We start from the raw sequence: 15,440 nt of genomic DNA, 5'->3' as shown, positions 1-15,440 counted from the left end.
AATCAGGGATTAACAGTTAGTTATATAGTTATAACATTATCGTTGACAGAGTACGCGGGACCACAAGGTGAATTCGCTATATCCATTATTTCCATTATTTATGAGCGTGTTTGTTATATCCATCAACTTTCTATGATAAAATATATGGCAAATGGCCGGGACCAAAAGACCAGTTCGTCATATCCATCAGGTCGTTAAAAGCCTGTATGTTATAAACGTAGTCTACTATACCAATTGTCAGATCTCTCCCACTTTTGGATGCGATCGTTGGGCTCCTGTCTTTATCTGTGTAACCTAGCTATCACCTGTGGGGAACAATTCACTTTTTTATTGTTCATTGTGAGATATCGCATAGCTATCTTATATATACCGATAGTGTATTGAATTACACACTGATGTGTGAACAAAAGGTTCAATAAAGGACAGCTATGACATATTCAATATGGCTGCCATGGTGGCCATGATAACAATTAGTTCAAATTCTACGAGTATGTCTGAGAGAGACAAAACATTTCTGTTTTATAAATTCATGGGTGAACAGATAATAAATCACATCACAAATTCATATTTCTGTCAGAGCATTTTAATGATGCCATTGCTGTAATCACATATAATAACATTCAAATACAATAATGTAGAAATGCAGAAATCTACCATTGCTAGGGTTAACCATAAAGTTTTAGCCCTCTTAGGCCATTTGGACATCCTTTCAGGTGAGCTAAACATTACAAACTATGATTGAATTGAAGCCATTTATCACCGTATTTTCTGTTAATCATCATCATCATCATCATCATCCTCCTCATCATCATATATACCAGGGATCCATTTTGTTTTTCTTAAATTTAAATTATGTACAATTGCAGAAATGGCTCAGTGAGAGAATTTAATTGTGTTTAAGTGACGGAATAGTTCATATGTCACACTTTTAGAAACACCCTTGCTACGATTATCTACGTTCAATACCAGATGCTATGCAAGGCGATGTGACGCGAGGCGAGGCGAGGCGAGGCGAAACATCTCGTTCAAGATTACTGCACTGAAATAGCAACATATATAGTGTAGTCGGCTGCTTGTACTCGTTCGCGCAGTTTGACCAATAACTTTGACTCTGAGACGACCAGTGCTTGTTTTATCCCCTCAATGCCAAACACCAAGCAGGGTAACAACTAGCACCATCTTCTAAAAAGTCTTTTGGAATGATACGGCCAGGGGATTGAATGACAGACCTTCCCCTATCAGGACAGATGCTCTACCCACGACACCACAGAGGTGGCTGTGCTTTAAGAGATGTCAAATATATATAAGCTTACAATGACAGAAGCTGTCTTGAAACTTTGTTCAAGTTTAGGCTGTCCAGCCATAACAAATTCTGAAAAGATGTTGCATGAGAACCAATTGGTTTTATTTGTTGAGTTTAAAGATTCAATGAATAAATCAAATTATCAATCTGCTGATATGAGATGCTTCCTGTTATGGCCGCCAATATAGGGAAATTGGCAGTGTAATATTCAAAATGGCTATGAATATTCTTTATTATCATTTTCTCTTCATTTCCTGCATAAACTGATAATTAATGGCTAAATATCAATCTTGGAAGCAGCATGCAACTAAATTTCAATCTTCTTATTTTATCTGCATCATAAGGTGCAATATTATATAACAGTGAAGTCATACACAGGTGGCTTCAGCTCTCCAGACATCGGATTTTCTCACAAAAGAGTCCAGAAAAATAACTAGTTTTTTAAAAGCAATTTTTAACACCAAGGTTTAGTTTTTATGGGCCTTTTTGCTTCTGAGCAATTGTCTTTTTGTCTTCTGAAATGATTTTTATCAATTCCAATAATATTCCCTATCTTCTAAAAGTGATAAAAATCCATGTAAAGTTTCTAATTCTAATTTCATGCATATTCAGAAATAGCAAAAAATGTTGTGAACATAGTGTTTCAGAATTGTTCACTGGCCACTATAGCAAGTACAAAAATCAAATCACACCACACATACTTACAGCATATCAAAATTGACTAAGAAATGAGGAAAGGGCTGAGAATTAGCAAAATGTCATTTTAAATATGGCTGCCTCAGCAACCGAGTTTGAAATCAGCTGAGAATACTGTGAGAATTCTGGCATCATCTTTGCTAAAGTTTAGTTTCAGATGTCTAGTGGTTTCAGAGATGTTCAAAATAAAATAGCTTACTGACAGACTATTTGATAGACAGGCTGTGACAAGCTTACAGGTAAAACGAAAATGCCAAGCTTTCAGTTTTGAAATCAAACAATACAATATTCAGAGAGGATAATGATACGACCCTGGGGCGTTGATATTGTGACATAACATTCATAAACATGCAGAAGCAAACATGATGAACTAAAAATTCAAGAATCACAAGACATCACATGAACATAAAATATCAAAACGATCTATAAAACTTGCCGAGAATGACTGTGTATATGCATAGCTGTTGACCATTAGGTTACTATTAATTACTCCAAATGGACACATAAACCATTAAATGTAACCAAACTGTCTATAACATGCCATCAGAATATCATAACAATGTCGGAAGTATCTAAATTGTTGAATCTAAGTATGATCAGGACATTCTTTGGCACGAAAGGTTGATAACTGTCATCATGTTATGAATATGTCTGTATCATAAAGTGAAACACATTCACACAGAGTCTACAATCTGAGCCTCTTTCAGCAGCGTGAAGCACTCAAGCATATAAACACAGAAACATGTCGATAGGACTCCCTAACTCAGATCAAAGAGATTAACTTCTATACCTACAACAACAAAACTGACACTTTCTTCAGAATACTTCTTGCTAACTGTACCTGAAATCGTGTCGTCTTCAATATATATGGTATAATCCTGATCTCATATCCAGTAATACATGCTGCTTAGGCCAAATAGCCAAGTTTAATAAGATCCTCTTTGTACCTGTCACTTGTTAAGAGCTCTCCAGCAGTGAGTTTGTATGTGGTGTAGGGAGTTTGACTAAGTACACAAAATGTTTTCTAAGCCTTCTGTTCACATATCATGTCACTGCGAACCTACCTACATGCCATATGTCAGTATATAAAGCAAAAATCAGAATACACAGCTATGTCTGGTATTTTGTGTATCCTAATTTATTCCCAAACATAAGCAAGTCTTACAAAAGCTGACATTACAAGTTTCAGGTTTATCCCATTTACTGCTGTGTCATCTGCTGTGTCATTTTCATAACAACTGCAATTTTTGACAGCAAAATCTTTCAAGATTAATGATGATAAGAATAATTATACTTCCACATCTAAAGAATAATACATTGGTATTCATAAAATAATCTATGCCTCCACATCTATAGAACAATACATTGGTAGTCATAAAATAATCTATGCCTCCACATCTAAAGAATAATACATTGGTAGTCATAAAATAATCTATGCATCCACATCTAAAGAATAATATATTGGTAGTCATAAAATAATCTATGCCTCCACATCTATAGAACAATACATTGGTAATCATAAAATAATCTATGCCTCCACATCTATAGAACAATACATTGGTAGTCATAAAATAATCTATGCCTCCACATCTATAGAACAATACATTGGTAGTCATAAAATAATCTATGCCTCCACATCTATAGAACAATACATTGGTAGTCATAAATTAATAATATTGAAACCTGAATGTTGAATTTGAACAAAAACTATATGATTGCCAACCCATCCTCACATGCCTCTTCGTCATTAAACACCTACCAGGCCAAAATAAATTACTGATTAGACTTTCAATCTGCCCACCTCATACCCCTCCTTACATGTTATTGTCCTAAGCACCTACAGATAAACATAACACATCAATGCCGGAGAATAACAAGTCTTGATTATCCGATGAAACAGATTCCATTCAGCATAGAAGGCAAAATAGTGGTGAAAATTATACGAAAGGATCATTGAAAATCTGTGATGACACCAGGTGTTGCCTAAAAGGGAAGTGCTTCCTGCCTTACCAGAAAATAACTTCATGAGTTGCCTTTTTTTCTTTACTGGACATTTACACAATTTGACAGGACATTACCAAGTTTGAAAATTTGGTTTGGGACACTCTGGATGACAGTCAGACCAGTGTCCTGGGTAAGGCATTGATCTGAAACTACTGAATTCTGAACAAACATTCATGGTCCATTGACAGTTAATGTCCACAATGGTATGAAGCAAGTCATGAGTCTGACCATCTGATTCATATAGTCACTTTGTAGGACAAGCAGAAGTCCCTGGGCACCAATTCTAACCAGAATCCCAAAGGGGTGTTTTGTGTGTTATGAATGTTTGGTTAAGCCCTGTCCAACTGTACACAAAACATGTATAGGGTTGAGTCATGTAGGAGAAGAAAGGAACCTAGATGCCAGAGATATGGACACACCCAATTCCTAGTCAGTATTACTTATGCCTTTCAAGGAATGGGCAAATGTTATTCTGTTCACACACCACTCTCAAAAATATACATTTCCTCTGTTCCGTTCACCAACCACAGCATTCATCTTGTGTTGGAGAAACAGTGGACAACAGGCAGCTCAATATAGAGTGTAATTATGACCACAAACATAATCTGTCCAGCGAATGTGTGAACACTGTCTATACAAGATGTATGTGGCAAACAATCCCCCGTCCTGGGCCATATACACAGGCAATAACACACGTGTCAATGTCCAACAGAGCTAATACACGCACTGGACGTTCAGTCATCATCCACACAATAGCAACAGTCTGGCAGGCTGGTATTAGCTTCTGAGGATGATATATATCATATACTGACCCTGTTTACCTAGTTTTCCAACAGTATTCTCTGTGTATCATCATTTGAAAGTCTAAAAGATCAGGTGAGGTGAGGTGAAACGGGGTTTAATATCACGTCAAAGATTATTGCACTTATATAGTGATATGTCTATGTCAAAGAGCAAGCCCACCGAGATACCATGGCGCAGTCTAAATGAGTACCCAACTCAGACACTGTATTCTGACGCTGAGCCGTTCAGTCCTTGTTTTAGCCCCTTAAAACCAAGTGCCAGGCAGAGTAGCAACAAGTACCATCTTTTAATGTCTTTTGGTATGACATGGCTAGGGATCGAGTCCCTGACCTCCCGCTCTCCAGACGACCACTAGACCCCGGAGACGGTCTCTGTTTGATCGGGACACTATGTCCATGGTAAAGGCAAGGCATGGAGGTGATCTGTTTCCATCTATAAGCAGTCTTCAGAATTTATGCTAGTCTGCTGGCCTGAGAGAACTAAATTGTGCTGAGGACAAGTAAAAAACAAATGATGGTAATCCTCACTGACAAGTGGCATTTAAGGGCCATAATTCTGAAGCAGTTGTCAATGCTTTGATTTTGAAACAAATTGGAGATTTGAAAGTAAACATTAGAGGAAATGTAAACATTTTTTTCATGTTCATGGAGGACTACCTACAAACTCTTGGGACTAGTGCAACAGGGCTCTAACTAGTCTTCTGGACTTATCTTTAAAAATGTCATTTCTAAGGCTGTTACTGCTTGCCAAACTCAACCCATCTTCCCAAAGCAATCATCAAAACCTTAGTTTCTACCCTTGCCACTGCAAGCCTTCTTCTCTTGGTGCCACCCCCATTTAGAACACGAGTTGTGTCCCTTGTAATGAAAACACGATATCCAATCAGATCCCTGTTCTTATTTCGAATGGCTTCACAAAGAAGACGACCATAATCAGATAAGCAAAACAATTGAGAATTCATCCCTAACAGACAAAACAAACGAGATTACCACAGTAAAGATACTTATTATTACAATAATAGAGGCACACAGACTACACAGTATCATGGAACACTTCACATCGCAGTACCAGGAATCACTCAGCCTCAAAGTAGCAGTTACTCAGGTTTGCACTCAGATATAATAAAGTACCTGGGAGAGTTGATTGAAACTGGAACTAATTAGAAAATATTTGTCTTTGCTGAAATATTTTTGCAAACACCAGGTATCATCAGTATTTGATAGTCCTTCATATACACATGTTCATGATATAGTCTCGGAATCATACAATCAATTCTTTAAGATTCTGGAAAGGGATTTGCTGCTTTCCTTTAATAAATTGACTGCAAATGCAACAGGCGATGGCTGTGGCCATAGCAGCGACAACATTTTCGGAAAACGAGAATTTTGTAAAACGTTGTCTGACTGGACAGACCATCAATATGTGAGAGAGTACCTCTCATATTTTATCACAGAAAAAGAGGCTTGAAATGGCTAGAGTGGAACCTAGGCTTTGATACAGGCTAGTGGACACTCCTGACTTGGGAAAATGGACTCAATCAAAACTTGTGGTTCTCAGTCATGAATGCTTAAATTTGGTAACAGAGTGAGTTTGGTCTAAATGGCAAAGTGAGTGAGTGAGTGAGTGAGTGGATATGGTGCTGACAAACCTAGAAACATAATTAGGGAAACCGAAATTTGAACCCATGATCACAGGTTTCCAGCCTGCCCAAGAGACAAAAGAGACTGCAAATTCAGTGCCTTCAGAAACTATTTGAAGATATACTAAGAATTACAATAGGTTTCTCATAGCAAATTTGGTAAATTTCCTGCACATTTGTGGCCATAGACTTGCATCCGAGAGCAGATGTCAAATAGATGCAACTCTTATCTTCACATTCTCCAATGAGTTGTCTGAAGTAAACCGATTGTCACGCCATGAGAAATATGAACACAGTAAAACACCCAACTACAGTGAATGAGGGAATGTTTTATGCACCTCAACAGCAATTTTCCAGCTACATCGATGCCTCATAATTATCAGATCTGGCAAACCAGGAGATGATAGCATTAGAAAAAATACACACAATCAGGGCATGATGACAGCCCATCCTCATTATTTGGCTCTTTCAACTTGCAAGAAATACTGGCGACCGACTACACCTGATTCAGCATGGGCACACAATAAACAGAGGATGTTAAATATGGTAGATATGTATTTAATGACCCCATAAAACTAAATCCCCAAATTCCTAATATCAACACAGTAGGATTCAGAGACAGAGCTAAATTAGCAGGCAAAGAAACCGCCATGGAAAGCAAGTTTTTCCCCGCAAGATTGCAAGATTGACGACAAATCGTTTACACATTGAAGAGCAGGAAGTGCTGACATTGTGAGCCAAGCATGAACAAATACCTATCAATCTCGTGGAACAGCACTACACCTGAACAAAGACTTCCACCTCTGAAATCACATTTTCTTCCAACCCACATTGTTTTGTACTGTAACAATGCCGGCTGAAAAGGTGTCACCTCAGATTTATCAACATGCTTTTAAGCCTGGGACTACTGAACTAAATGTGCTTTTGCTCACAAAAGCTGGTTATTTATTTCCGTGAACACAACTAATACAATCTATTAACAGCTGATCACATTGTCTATTTCAGGGCAAATTGGCGGTTGAATGTCGTAAATAACTAGGTGGTGGTCACTTGTTTTGCAGAACACGTCTGTTTTGGTTAAACCAGTTTTAATTCCTGAAGTGATTTATACACCGGCCTTTAAATGTATTGGGGAATGTGTCAGTAGTTTAGGTGTAAGGCAAGAAGGAGATGTATAGTCTTGTCACATTAAAGCACACATTATGACAGTATGGTGTCAGTTTTATAATGTATGATGCATGAGGGGTAACTTGGAGGACATCTATCAATCCCATAATTGAAGCACATCTTTGTTTCTTTAGAATTGGGTTACATCCCTAGATTGTTAGTTGTCATGTTGGATGTAAGTGCTCAGTAGTGCCACCGGACCAATGGGTTCCACCAAAGTGGTAAACGTCAGCAGCCTCGTCACTTCACAGGTTTTCTTCCTACATTAAGCTGTAACTGGAATACTGTTCAAAGCAGCACTAAACCAAATTCACTCGTTAGTTCATTCGTTCGTTCATTTGTGAGTGAGTAAGGTGAGGTGAGGTGAAATGGGGTTTAACCTCGCGTTCAAGATTATTGCACTTATATAGCGACGTGCATGTACGTGTGTGTGTTTGTGTGGCTGCTTGTACTAGTCCGGACTGATGCCGATTTATAGTGCTAGCTCACTGAGATACCATGGCGCAGTTTAATATGAATATCCCACTTAGACACAGTATACTGACTCCGAGCCGACCAGTCCTTTGTTTTAGCCCCTTAATGCCGAGCGCCAGACAGGGTAACAACAACTACCATCTTTTAACGTCTTTTGGTATGACGCGGCCGGGGATCGAACCCCGGATCTTCTGGGCGGATGCTCTACCACTAGACCACGGAGGCAGTCGGTGAGTGAGTTGGGTTTAATGCTGCATTGAACAGTATTCCAGTTACAGCTTAATGTTGGAAGAAATCCTGAAGTGACGAGGCTGCAGACGTTTACCACCTTGGTGGAACCCATGTGTCTGGTGGCATGGCGCGTCAGCTGGAGATAGGAGAATATTCTGAAAGTCATAAACCTTTACCTACAAGGAGAAGTATGGTGCTGACAAATCAAGAATCTTCTTGAGGGCGACCTGAACCCTGATTATAGGATTGGGTCACACCTAAGGGGACACACCACAGCACACTTCAGTGCTTTAGATGACTGGTAACATGGCAAGACATTAGAAATTATAGAGAGATGTAAGGTGTTATGGTAAAGTTAACTGTGACTGAGGAAGAGAATGTTGTTGCTGAACTCAGCAATATTCCATCCACAGCAATTTGTACAAGTCAATTTTATAGTGCTTTCCCACTAAAGTACCATGCCACAGACTAACATGAATACCTTACTCAGACTAAGTATACAGACTCATTGGACTAGTGGTAGACCGTCCACCCAGGGAGCAGAAGGTTGGGGGTTCGATCTCTAGCCGCATCATACAAAAACACGTCAAATGGCAATTAACACATTCAGGCAAACCAGTGGTTGATAGCATGAGCAACATTCCACAGGGTGCCATGGTGCCCAATCAACCAGATGAAATATTGCATCTATCCAATTCTCATAATCCAGATAGCACAACAAGCATGGGGTTGTGTGCACCAATCTAGTCCTGGAATCCCCATGGTGAACAAAACACATGACACTACGTGATAGGAACCTAGGTACAGCCAGAGCTACACGGGAACAGAGCACAATTAGTTTGTTGCAGGGGTTAAGGTGAAGCACACATGAACATAGAACTGAAAGACTGAACTTTCCAATGTCAGGTCTATCTTCAAAATCATGCAATTTCCTGGAAACCTGAAGAAACATAACCTCATTAGAATGGGATGTTTTCCTCTGAAGTGATCCCCTTCTGCGTTAAGATGTGACTTAGGAGGTGAGTCAGGTGAGCCCTGCATGAGCTGACTTTGACTGCACAACCTAAACGAAGGAAGCCAATCAGATGCCAGCTATCTAAAACGTTTCTTCATCATTTCTTTACCAGTGTGATTTGTAAAATTAGACTTGTACTAAAGAAAACGCAGACTGAACCCAAATATTCCTTTGAAAGTGCTCAGCTTTGGGTCTAGATGCCGTAGCATTCAGAAAGACCGGGTGCATAAAATATCCACAACAATATAATGGCACAGACTTGATTATCTATGTGTGGAGCTGGTTTTTTAATCCATTTTCACAATACAGAAATCAAGTTTGCTGGTAGGAATACTTTCCTCACTCATGCCGACAATTTAGAAGCCTCATCGCGGATTAGAAAGTTCACCTGACACAGCCTTTTATGGAGGGGTCCTCAGATGTGGAGGGATATTGTATCAGAGTAAAGATCTCATTTTAATGAGATTGAAAGAAATATAACATTTTCAACACAAAATAATGGAAGTTGAAGACCTGATGAAAGGGCAAGATGTAAAATGTAATTAAAATCAGACTTTTTACTCTGATTTGATGCATCTCTGTCAAGATAAGAGCAATTAAGATGTCAGCAACCATAAGCTCCCTCCCCTGTAGAATGAGGGGAATCTTGTTGCATGCTGATCCTAGCAATATACCATCTCTACAATTGTCTATAAAATTTTTTTGTCTTAAATTAATTTCTGTTAGATATAAAAAAGATTTAAACTATTATTACTGAGAACACTAAAACATATTTTCATGTAAGGGTTTGATAGAAACCACAATACCAAAAGGTCTGAAAATATTGTAAAAATTGTGATTTTTTTTCAGATATACACATGCTCACACAAATTATTCAGCCTGTGCTTATTGTTAAATCCTTTAAGATGTATGTACATTTCATCGTCAAGAAGTTATTTCAAGAATTTGATGACAACTTAAGCGTGAAAGATATTTTCTCTCCCTAGGGAAGGTTCTGCCATGCATGACCACCCCCCACCGAGAGTTGCTCTAACATTTTGTACACTGTGCAAACAAGTTTTCCTACTGAATGAAGTTTTTCATAATCACTTATTTCCCATTTAAAAGGCATATTCTCCAATTTATATAATACAACATTGTTCACAAGTGGGTGATTCCAAAGAATCTTTTCTCTGCAACAAATCCTAACAACGATAACAGGGTCCTTTGCGCTGTGCAAATAGTCCAAAAAAACTTTGTATAGAAAAGATATTATGATGGACTTTGTTGTCACTGAGACCGACATTTTATCGTTTAGTTGTCATCGTGTAAGATTCATGGCGATCTTACACCTTACAGCAACCGTGTCACGTCACACGGAACATCGCCTATACTTCTAGTCAGAGACAGTTGTAGACATTCAATGAATAATTCAACAGCGTGTCCTTGGTTTCACGATAATACAAAGTTAAGCCGGTATCTGTAAGATGACAATACCTATCTCAGCCATGGAGGTAGTAAGCTGAGCCTGTCTTATAAAACATTTAGTGGTACAAACAGCACATAAGCATATAAATGACATACAGCCTAAAGAGCCCTCCTGGTTGCCAAGTCTGTAGAACAAGCCTTCATCTTCTGAAGATTATGGGTAATGTAGGTCTCAGAAACATAATGCGCCAGGGATATCTCTAGGTTTATGTAGTCAAGTATAGTATTAATGTCTCAGATCTGGCTCCATAATACATAAGAACTACTTTTGTAGTCTTAACAGTAAACTTTGGTAATTTTTTATTCATGTTGGATTATTTGTGACTGAGAGAATCCAGCATTAAAATGAGATACAGGATAGATGGGGCTGGTGTCAGTATTACCAGTGTGGCCAGATTACACTCTAACATCACCAGTCTAGTGTAGTTGGTGTTGCATGCAACCATGTATCAACACTCTGTACCAGTTCCATCATTTCCCTTATTATTTGACCCGCGAAGATCCGAGCTAGAATAGGTCTTCAGCAACCCATGCGTGCCATAAACGTAGACTATACTTGTCGTAAAAGGTGACTAACGGGACCGGGTGGTCAGGCTCGCTGACTTTGTTGATGCATGTCATCATATCCCAATTGCGTGGATCGGTGCTCAGACCGCCGTCATATAGCTGGAATATCGCTGAGAACGGCGTTAAACAACAAACTCTTATGATAGAGAGTTGAGTGGATCAATTCAACACCACAGCTTCATTTTGAGGCCAATTTGAAATGTGCGACACTACAAACACCCATCCAATCAAATGACACACCTGAACAAGTACAATCTGTGCAAAGTTACAGACTGGAGCAATGAAGATGGTGACGACTATATGGCAGTGAAAGGGTCCATGACAGTGTTTGTTTGTCGTTTAACACAGTCTCAGCAGTATTCCAGCTGTGTGATGAGGTCCTGTAAATAATCAAATGAGGACCTGACCATCCAGTGATTGATAGTGTGAGCAATGATCCATGCTGTCGGGGTACAATGACACGCTGTCAACCAAGTCACTGAAGCTGACGACCCGATGCATCAAACCACCTCATATGACCAGCATCAGTTGCTTGGGACCTGGTCTAACCCAAAATCCCCATGGGGATGGGGGAGCATGGCAGTGTAGGAGTTCATCACAGTGGATGTATAGAACTGCAGACAAGCCAATATCATAGTTACCGGGTAAGCCGAGGTAGGTTATTTGGATGATGACCAGACTAAGAAATGTTCTTGTTTCAGGGGTTTTCTTGGGTCGAGATGCCATTTGGCCGGGGACTGAATAAAATTAAAATACTGTCAACTGTTGGCAGAAGGTTATTTGAAATATAGAGTTTAAAGGAACAAGGACAATTGTTCAATTTTCAATCAAAGAACTCTTCATTCTTTTTTGTTTTGCAGGTAATTTGGTCTGACATTTTATACAACAAACTGTACATAAACAATCAAACCAAAAACCAAAAATCATTGAATCTTGCTCTCTGACATCATTTTAAACCCTAGTTTCTCAATCAATGACTACTATTGTGTAACAGTTATCAGAACCAAACTCATACAAAACAAAGCATCAAGCCATTTTTATACGATACTGAAACAATAGCACTTTGGTCTGTTTTTACTCCAAAATGTTCAGCATGCTCAGTGTGTGCATGGTTGCTTGTACTAGTCCAGACTAATGCCGGTTTTATAGTGCTAGCCCACTGAGATACCATACCACAGTTTTTGAGCACCAAGCAGGGTAACAACAAGTACCATCTTTTGGTATTACGTGGGCGGGTATCAACCCACAGACCTTCCATTCTCCGGGCAGATGCCCTACCCACATGACCCGGGAGGGGGTTTCGAGGAACTATAGGTTCAACACAAGCTCTGGATGTCTTTGAATATATTTATTTCATTCATCCTTCCTTTGGGTTATCCATTCTTTTCACTAAAAGTCTATATCAGTTCAATAGCCGACCAACTTGACATGGCGGACTCTTTGCAACACCACACACTAGCCAAAGTAAGGAGTTCCACATGAGAAGGAAACCTGCCTATTACAGTCCCTCGTCCATCACAAGCTTACAGGTAAAACCCCCTACACCACTTCAGGTAATCCAAACACCAGACATAGAACCCCAAACCCCTGACAGGATAATTACTACTTGAGACTTTTTATGCTTCCAAACCTCGTCAGCTGATACAGAAGGTGGGGTTCATTTTCATGATGGAAATTTAATCGTCAAAGTTCAAAAGAAGGGGACGTATGGGTATATCTGCCAGTAAACTACAGCTAATGGTCCTCAGGGGTCCAAGGATAAAAGGACTGTTGGCATAAATGTATATTTGAGGGGACAGGATTTTATGAGGATCATGGGTGACCATTACACTGTCATGGTTTCTCTCGTTACCAGCTAATATGTCTTTGTCACGAGCCTCTGACCACTGCCTTGCTGGGAGGACATTGGTCAAGCAGGACATCCTATTGTGATGGTCATTGTGATATATTTGATGACAGGGTATTGGATGAAACATATTTCATTCTGGGAATTTTCGTTTTGATAATGGTGTGTGGTCTGAAACACATGTCTCTGCTTGAGTGCACAAAAAGCATATTTTCATCACTTTGTTTTATAGTCCCCCCACTTTTGATCATTTAAACAATTCATCAGTTTATAGTTGAGAACACATCAACAGGATGGGAAAACACAGTAACTTACACATATATCAAAGAGATTTAAAGTGCTCATTTTATTGTACTTTAAAGATTACTCTCATAAAACTGTTTACAGCATTGTTTGAATTGATGTAGGTTCCTGATACAATACAGCTTGCTTTCATGCTTCTACTGACAACTATCAATTTCATCATGACAATTCATGTTCTTATGCCCTGTTCTACTTCAGGGAGAGAATGAAAGATCATAATCGTCCATCTGTGTGCCTTGCTATATTTCCTAGACAAATAGTGACACTAAAATGCTTTGGTAGAATTCCATTTCATATCAATAGTACAGTTGGTGCCACTGTCCATGAAGTCTGCCGCCAGATTTCTGTATGAATGAAACAGGAGGCCAAGAAGTGCCCAAACCACTGACCCTTAGGCATCAGCACTCTCTTAATTCATTTCTCAAACAACCCAACTCAAGCATTGTCTTCAGTTCATCCGTATTCAACATTTTAATGACTTAGCCCCTCTTAACCATTGACAAGCAATGAAGCACAGTGTAATTCATCTTGACCAGGAGGAACACAGGAGACCCCTGGCATTGTCCATTGTTAAGAGGTCCTAAAGATGGAAATCTGTACATTCCGTGAATAAACTCCGTGCTTGTTATCACTCTTTATTGAATGACATAATACTTCAATAGCTGGAAAGAACCCTCGGGGCATTGAGGTCATCAATAATAATGCCCATTCTTCTTGACCATCAGAGAATTGTGGGTGTCCCTTTTGTCCACAATTCATGACCTCTTAATAATTTGATTTCTTTGATTAATCAAGCTATCTTAATCCATTTAAGTCAGCTGCTTGTGAGCTTTGAAGAGGTTTTGTGATAGTCTACCAAGGGAATTGGATGCAAGCCGGCCGAGTGGGAACAAGGATATGTTCGCTCAAAGGAGAATCATGTGCAGGATTTAGGATTAAGGAACATTAAGATCACTGTAAGACTCGAGAAGATAATTCTTCTGTTCTTGCATAAATCTATTTTTTGCTGATTTAAAGGCAAATCCCAACTGGTCAAATACATTTTTTTTTAAAATCTTATGATAAGTAATTCTTATTAACAAATTTGATCATACTGAAAGTTAAAAACATACTTTAATAAACAAGATTATAGATCAATTCATTGGATAATCCTTATACTTTCCAGCAATATGGACAAGCCTAAATGGGCAATTTCCTCACATTTTCTCTCTTTCAGCACTTAGATCCTGTCCCCATAAATCGTGAGAATGAACATCCCACAGCACATAACAATCACCATGTTTTTGTGTTGGGGGATAATGGCTGATTGAGACACAACATCTTGCAACCCGAGTAGCATAATTACTCCATAAAACACCAACAATACAACCACAATAAGCACATCCAAATCACCCTTATCAATCATCTTGGATCAACTTCATACACCTCAGTCCCACAATGTCTGTTTCCTGCTGACCAAGCAGGCACAAAAACACCCTGAGCACTTTTTTCAGGTTGCTGGTTCTCCTGTTGTTATTGATGGCTAGCTGACAAGCTTATCAGTCATGGTCAGTCTGCACATTGGACACAGACTATTGGCCAGATGGAGTGGACAGCTGTTCAGGGTGTCCATTCAAGTATCATCTCAAGTGCTTCCTCCTGATGTCAATGGTGAAAAGAGACTATATTAAGTCAAACCTATGAAAAGGAATTAAGGAAAGTTTTTGCTTCATCAAGTCAATAGAAAGATCAATATTTTTGTATTTGGGGCAAACATGGCTGTTAATCAAAGGTTGAGAAGGACTACATGCCAATAGAAATATGGGGAACCAGGGACAGCAACAAGGGTTTGTTGACATATGTAGATTCTTGCTAGCCTTTGTAAAACCCATCTTTGATATATTAATTACTAATTTATCTTACTTTTAAACAATAATTCACTTTG

The 15,440-nt window shown here is 39.0% G+C and overlaps 1 protein-coding gene across 2 annotated transcripts in view; it reads right to left on the bottom strand.

Annotated features, from left to right (window-relative positions):
• The window catches only part of LOC139479117 (semaphorin-2A-like), a 322,677-nt gene extending 319,760 nt beyond the window's left edge, over nucleotides 1–2,917 (bottom strand). For both annotated transcript variants that reach the window (XM_071261903.1, XM_071261895.1), the window contains exon 1: nucleotides 2,841–2,917. The gene's annotated coding sequence lies outside the window, so the exon portion shown is untranslated. The remainder of the gene's footprint in view (nucleotides 1–2,840) is intronic.
• Nucleotides 2,918–15,440: the final 12,523 nt, after the last annotated feature.

Source organism: Haliotis cracherodii, unplaced genomic scaffold (genome assembly GCF_022045235.1).
Source record: "Haliotis cracherodii isolate W230 unplaced genomic scaffold, xgHalCrac1.p SCAF_1, whole genome shotgun sequence".
Taxonomy (NCBI): domain Eukaryota; kingdom Metazoa; phylum Mollusca; class Gastropoda; order Lepetellida; family Haliotidae; genus Haliotis; species Haliotis cracherodii.
This window is presented reverse-complemented; position numbering and strand designations above follow the sequence as displayed.